The sequence below is a fragment of the Vombatus ursinus genome, unplaced genomic scaffold (assembly GCF_900497805.2).
Source record: "Vombatus ursinus unplaced genomic scaffold, bare-nosed wombat genome assembly UNPS02014818.1, whole genome shotgun sequence".
Taxonomy (NCBI): domain Eukaryota; kingdom Metazoa; phylum Chordata; class Mammalia; order Diprotodontia; family Vombatidae; genus Vombatus; species Vombatus ursinus.
The window spans coordinates 31,951,717-31,958,187 of NW_020954596.1; the positions used below are offsets into that span (position 1 = coordinate 31,951,717).

At 38.9% G+C, this 6,471-nt stretch overlaps 1 non-coding gene across 1 annotated transcript; it reads right to left on the reverse strand.

The window, feature by feature from the left end:
- Positions 1 to 493: 493 nt before the first annotated feature.
- Positions 494 to 656, reverse strand: LOC114023893. Its single transcript, XR_003566842.1, has one exon. It is a non-coding gene; the product is annotated as a U1 spliceosomal RNA (small nuclear RNA).
- Positions 657 to 6,471: the final 5,815 nt, after the last annotated feature.

Consider the following 6,471-nt stretch of genomic DNA (forward strand, 5'->3'; position numbering starts at 1 on the left):
TGAATAAACAACATCTCCCCATATACTAATAACCAACAATTACGTGGCACTTTATAGTTTGAAATGAGCTTTCCATATATTAGCTTATTTTAGCCTCAAGCTATCCTTGTGATCTAGGTGCTATGGGTATTAATCTCTCCATTTTGCAGATAAGGAAAGCAAGGTTCAGAGAAGTTAAGAGACAGTCACATAATAAGAGACAGAAGCAGAATTTGAACTCAAGACTTGCTGATTCCAAGTCTAACAGTCTCTCTACTATGCCATGCCACCTGTCGCAGATTTAGATTAATATTTTGCAAAAGAATATAGATACAAATATTCTAATAAAATATAAATTCATTTCAAAGCTTTAGATGATTCAGTCCCTCTTTTTGTCATCATATATTATCTTGATTGTTGGGTACCAATTAATTATACAACTGTGATCATGTGGGGCCTGAGCATTGTTTTTGTTGGTTTTGTTGATGTTGTTGTTGTTATTGTTGTTTATTCAGAGGAGAATGTGAATGCAGTCCCCTGCTACCACAAATTATGCAGTTGAGTTTCTTGTATTTGGGGGAAATCATAGGTGTCATCCCAACCTGAGTGCAATGGATAAGCCTCTCTGTGAGGAAAGCACCTTCATGATCATGGAATCCCTCATGCCAGGTAAGTGTCTGAGCGTTGTTTTTAATTTTAAAAAGGGGTCCTCATCCTTGAAAGAGCTGGTTACCACTGTCCAAGTACAAACCAACTCCCCTCCTTCCTGGCCCCTGTGGATTGACTCCCGGTAGCTTCTCATTACATGTACATGACAGAATTAAAAAGTCATGTTTTACTATTCAAGATGATTTTCAAAATAAAGAGCCTACTCATGTCAACTGCAAATCTGCATGCAGGAGCAAAGGGAGAATGCACATACCATTAGAAAGTAGAAATATGTAACATAATCTCAGGAAAGAAGTCAGGCTTATATGTTTCCATACTCCCTGAAAAGTAAAACCCCAGCTAAATTCCCAAAGACAGCCCCTCAGATACCAAAAGCATGAGTGCAAATATGTCCTTGTCATTGGACTCATGTTACCCAGCCTAGTGTTAGGGCACTGATTCCCTTGAACATGTTTCTTCCCTTCACTTTTTGTGTTCCCTACCCCAATTCCCTTCCCACACTTTAGAAACGATGCATTTTGAGGGAAATCCCTTACTCTGATTGATGAAAGAAACAGCAGGGACCAAACGAGCCAGACATCAAAATGCAGAAGTTGTAAAGAGCTGTTTGTCAGCTCAGGTTTGAAATCGATCCAGAAAGGGGGGACTTGCCATTTGCTTGCCTATCGGCAGTGAATGTCCTTTGCCATGGACTTTGTTGGGGGCCTTGCTGAAAATTCCTATTGTGCTGCAACAATATCCATATCAATAAAAATGTTAAAATAAAAATAATATACATATAAAGAAAGGAAAGGAGGAAGAAAATTAAAGAAAGGGAAGGAAACAAGAAAGGAAGGAAGGAAAGAAGAAAAGGAAAAGAAAAGGAAAGGAAAGGAGGAAGGAAGGAAAGGAGAGAGAAAGGAAGGAAGAAAATGAAAGAAAGGAAGGAAATACAGGAATGAAGGAAAAAAAGGGAAAGGAAAGGAAAGGAAGGGAGACAGAAAGGAAAAAAGGGAGAAAGGAAGGAAGAAAATGAAAGAAAGGAAGGAAAGCAAGGAAGAAAGTAAAATAGGAGATAACCTTTCAGGAAATGGAAAAGAATCATCAGGGTTTACCATATTTTGATTTACAGGCCCTTTACAGAAATATTAGGCCTGACTCGCCAAATGCAGATATGTGATATCTTATGTTTGGTAGGTGTTCAGTAAACATTCGTTGAAAGAATTAACTGTAGTTTTTGCATGAGAGGCAGTGTGGTTAATGGATAGGATGCTTGCTTGTATTCAGGATAATATAGGTTCAAATCCCATCCATTGGCACTTAGTAGCCATGTAAGATCATAGACAAGTCACTTACTTTCCTGTGCCTCAATTTCCTCATCTGTAAAATGAGAATAATAATAATAGCTCTATTATCTGTTTCACAAGGGTGTTTTGAGGTTCAAGTGAGATGATGTGCATAAAGTGCTTCACAAAATTATATAAAATGGCAGTTGTCAATCAATATGTCCTTATTAAGTGCCTCCTACATGTCATGGGTCAAGGTGTCAAAGATACATAGAGAAATGAAAGCCTCTACCCTCGATGAAATGACATTCTTTAAAAATATATAAAATATGTAGAAAATAAATAAAAGGTGATTTTGGAGAGGAGCCATTAAGGAATCAGGAATCCTTATTTGGAGGTAGTACCTAAAATGAACTTTGAGTCAATCGGTCAAAAAAAAAAAACATTTGTTAAACACCTGTTATGTGCCAGGCACTATGCTAAGCACTTTGAAGGAAACTAAAGTTTCTAACAGTACAGCTAGGTAGCACAGTGGATAGAGCAACAAGCCTGTAGAAGGAAGACCTGAGTTCAAATTTAGCCTCAGACACTTACTAGCTGTGTGACCTTGTGCAAGTCATTTAACACTGTCTGCCTCAGTTTTCTCATTTGTAAAATGAGCTGGAGAAGGAAATGGCAAAGCACTCCAGTACCTTTACAAAGAAAACCCCAAATGGGGTCACAAAGAATTGGACATAACTGAAACAACAACAACAAAGGCTTCTAAGAGGCCAAGTGAAGGCAGGAATGCATTCTAGGCATTGAAGATAGCCTGTTCAAAGGTTCAGAGATGGGAGATGGAAGGAAATATATAAGGAATAGCAAACAGGCCAGTTTTGCTGAAGTAGAAAATATGTGAAGGAAAATAATGTATAATAAGTCTGGAAAGGTAGTTTGGAGCAAGAATATGAAATTATTATTTTAGGGTTTTTTAAAATTTATTGTGTTTAGTTATGTTTATGATGTTAGAAAAATATTTCCCCCTTAAAGGACTCTGCCTGACATGAGCAGATAAAAAATTGCTCGGGCCTAAATTAGGGGAAGGTTATTAAATATTTATTAATAATTCATTCATAACAGGAGAGCTTCTCAGAATCAAAAATTGTTCATGCTGGAAGGGACCTTAGAGGTCATCCAGTGTAACCCTCTCTTTTGACAGAGAAGGAAATAAAGGCCTAGACAGATGGTTGATTTGTCCAAGGTCAGCAGGTAGTCAAAGGAAGAGGAAGGTCCTAAACCTGAAAGAGAAGCAGCATTCCATGCCCCACAGAATACGATGAATCTGCCGAGTTCTGCAGAATCGAGAAAATCCATTGTTGATCATAGGAAGAAGAGACATGTTGTAATTTATCAAGACCAGCCTGATGAAGTGTACATAGATTGATCTGACATGGCCTGGTAAGAGGGGTACTATTTTCCTGGGGCATGTGTTCAGGTCATGGTGGAGTATCTTCCAATGTCAGGAGCTTGGGACACCTTGGCCTGAGATGCACTATACAAGAATTTTCCTCTCTCTGTCTCCTGGCCTTGAAGATCACCTGGCACTGAGAGGGAGGGATTCTATTGCCCAATTGTTTGGGGTAAAGGAGAAGAGATGGTCTTTAGCAGCATCAGGAAGTAGATGCTATTTGTGGCATGTGAAAGCATCCTGGGGCTATGGACTTGGCACCATTGGAAAAAAAATGGGTAGCATTTGCAATGAATGTGTGTGTTACAGAGATGTGTTTGGAGCAAAAACATCTGACTGAGGAGCTCAAGTCCCAGGTGGCTTGTTTTGTAAGTGGTCTGACAGGTAAAAGTGTCAGTGGATGAGAGCAGAGGTTTGGCATCCCAAGCAATACATGACTTGTCATGGAACTGTTTCCCCTAGTGTGAGGATTGTATTATAGGTACAGAAGTAGAACTTGCAGCCTGTTTGCTAGTGTCCCCCACCCCTTACCAGCATATAGTTAATAATGATAAAGAGCTGGATGATCAGGTTTTGTCTAGTACAACTTGCCTGCATTTGGAGACAGCTGAGCTCATCTTCAGGTCTCTGTTTTGGAAGGAGTCATTTGGGGTAGGGGTAGGAAGGGAGGCAGATTGGGTATACTAACACCAAAGATTAATCAGACCAAACAAACAGCTGCTACTCACTTCTTCCAATTCATGTTGGAACAAATGGTACTGCCAGAAGTAACTTGGAATGAATCTCATGGGACTTTGAAGCCCTGGGCAGGAAACTGAAGTAGTGGAAGGTACAGGTGGTGTTTTCAACACTATTTCTGATTGAAAGCTGGGACTTGAGAAGAAAAAGGAAGACATGGGAAGAAGACTAAGAAGATGGCTTTCCAGACTATGACTAAAGCTACGGGAACAAAGAGCTCTTGGCCATGGACAGATGATGATTAAAAAGAAATGGGAAAAAATGTATTTACCTGGAGATTAGCTCTAGTTAAAAAGAGGGACCGAAAACAGAAGGAGAGGGAGAAGAATGACAGGAAAGAACTATTATTTCAGAAAATTTACAGATCTCAATTCTAAACAATTTTGTTCCCTTAAGAAGAACAGATCCATTTCTAATATTTGCTGATTGCCATTAAAAAAGAGGCTCTACTGAAGCATGTTGAGCTCCCATCTAGGTCTTGTGCCCCTAGTTTTTGCAATCTCATCATATCCCAAATAGTTGTAACTATCATAGTAGGGGTGTACTCCTACCCTAATTAATCAAAGAAAGCTTAGCTATTTCAAATGAATCAAAAGTGAACTAGTTATGCATTCTTAGTTAACTTGAAAGAATCATGGGAGCTTTGGGTCATTGGATGAAAGCAAATGATGCCATGAAAGAAATCCAATCTTGGATTCCACAACCAATCTTGTGATTGGTTGAAGAGAATCGTGTCCTATGGAGCTATGCATAAAAAACAGCAATCTCAGAGTCAGTTATGGCGTGATCAAGCTGGTGGTGAAGGACTCCTGAGAAGAAATGGCTCCTTGGAAGCTGGAGGCACAGTCACTCAACAGTCAGTCAGGTAACAACAATTTGTTAAGCATTTATTCTGTGCCAGCCACTGTGTTTAGCACTGGAAATACAAAGAAAGTCAAAATTTGGCCATGCCCTCAAGGAATTCACATTCCAAGGGAGCAGACAACCATGAAAAAATACTAGGTACATACAAGATACATATACACACACACACACATATATATATATATACATATATACATATGTGTATATATATACATACATATATGCTATTATGAAGATATGAAGAGAGAGACAGAGCCAGAGACCCAGAGAGAAAGATAGAGACATAGACAGAGACAGAGAGAGAATGAATAGATGGAAGGTGCTCTCAGAGGGAAGGCATTAATAGCTGTGAGAATTAGCAAAGGCATCCTGCAAAAGGTAGCATTTGAGTTGAATCTTGAAGGAAGCCAGGAATTTAGTTGCAGGTCAAAGGAATAATAAAATGAAAAAGGACAGAGACATTTACCCACGGTTCATGGGCAAGAATAACTGGGCCACAGGGAAATAGGGCCCTAATTATAGCAGGTAAATTGATTGGTAAATTCAGTCAACTTCATGCTCATCCCTGATGCATCAAATCTCACAATAGTAAGTTATAGAAGCTTATTAGAGCTGAAAGATATCTTCAAGATCACCTAACATAACCCTTCACTTAATAGATGAGGAAACTGAGACTGAGTGAGATGAAATCACTTGCTTACAATCACACAGCTAGTTAGTTAATCAGTACTAAACCTCAGGTCTCTTAATTTTCAGTTTAGTATTCTTTCTATTGTACCATCCTGCCTCTCAGTTCACCCAGGACGCATTGGAGAGAAATGGACAAAAGCTTAGGAGACTTATGCATGATCCCTGAAGGAGGAACCAAGACAAAGCAAGCCCTAGAGTGAATGAAGTAGCAACTTACAGCAATTGGAAAAATAGGAAGTTAATTAATGGGAACTTAAAAGCAACTGATTCATTTTTTTAAATTCTTGCATTAAGTGGTATTGTCTTTAATATTCTCATAGAGAATTGTTTGAGGAATAGTGAAACTTTGATGGGTCAGTAATGTCATTAAAATGGGTAATCCCTCTATCAGCATACATTCTCACTACGTCAAACCTCATCTTGTGCGATTCTTATGCCTGTATTTCCATAAATCTTCCACAAATAATCTACTAATCATGCTGGGGCCATTCTTCTCAATATTTTAATTTTCATCTATTGTGTCTCATTCTCACTACATGACCCAGCCACCTCCTTTTCCGGTTACAATTGTCCTTGCTGTCTTTTATGCAAGTCATCATTATCAAGATGCTACCGCACATTTGTGCCAACCATGGGCCTAGCCATTATCCTTTGGGCTTCTTATAATTTTAATTCTTTCACAATTGTGGTGCTCCATGATTTAGAGTATTACAGGGAGCATATTGATAATAAAGAGAGAGGCTTTAGCGGTAGTGAGCAATTTGGAATAATTGTAAGTGCTGCATAGTTTCTTAAAGGCAATCCAGCCTGATCTTTTCC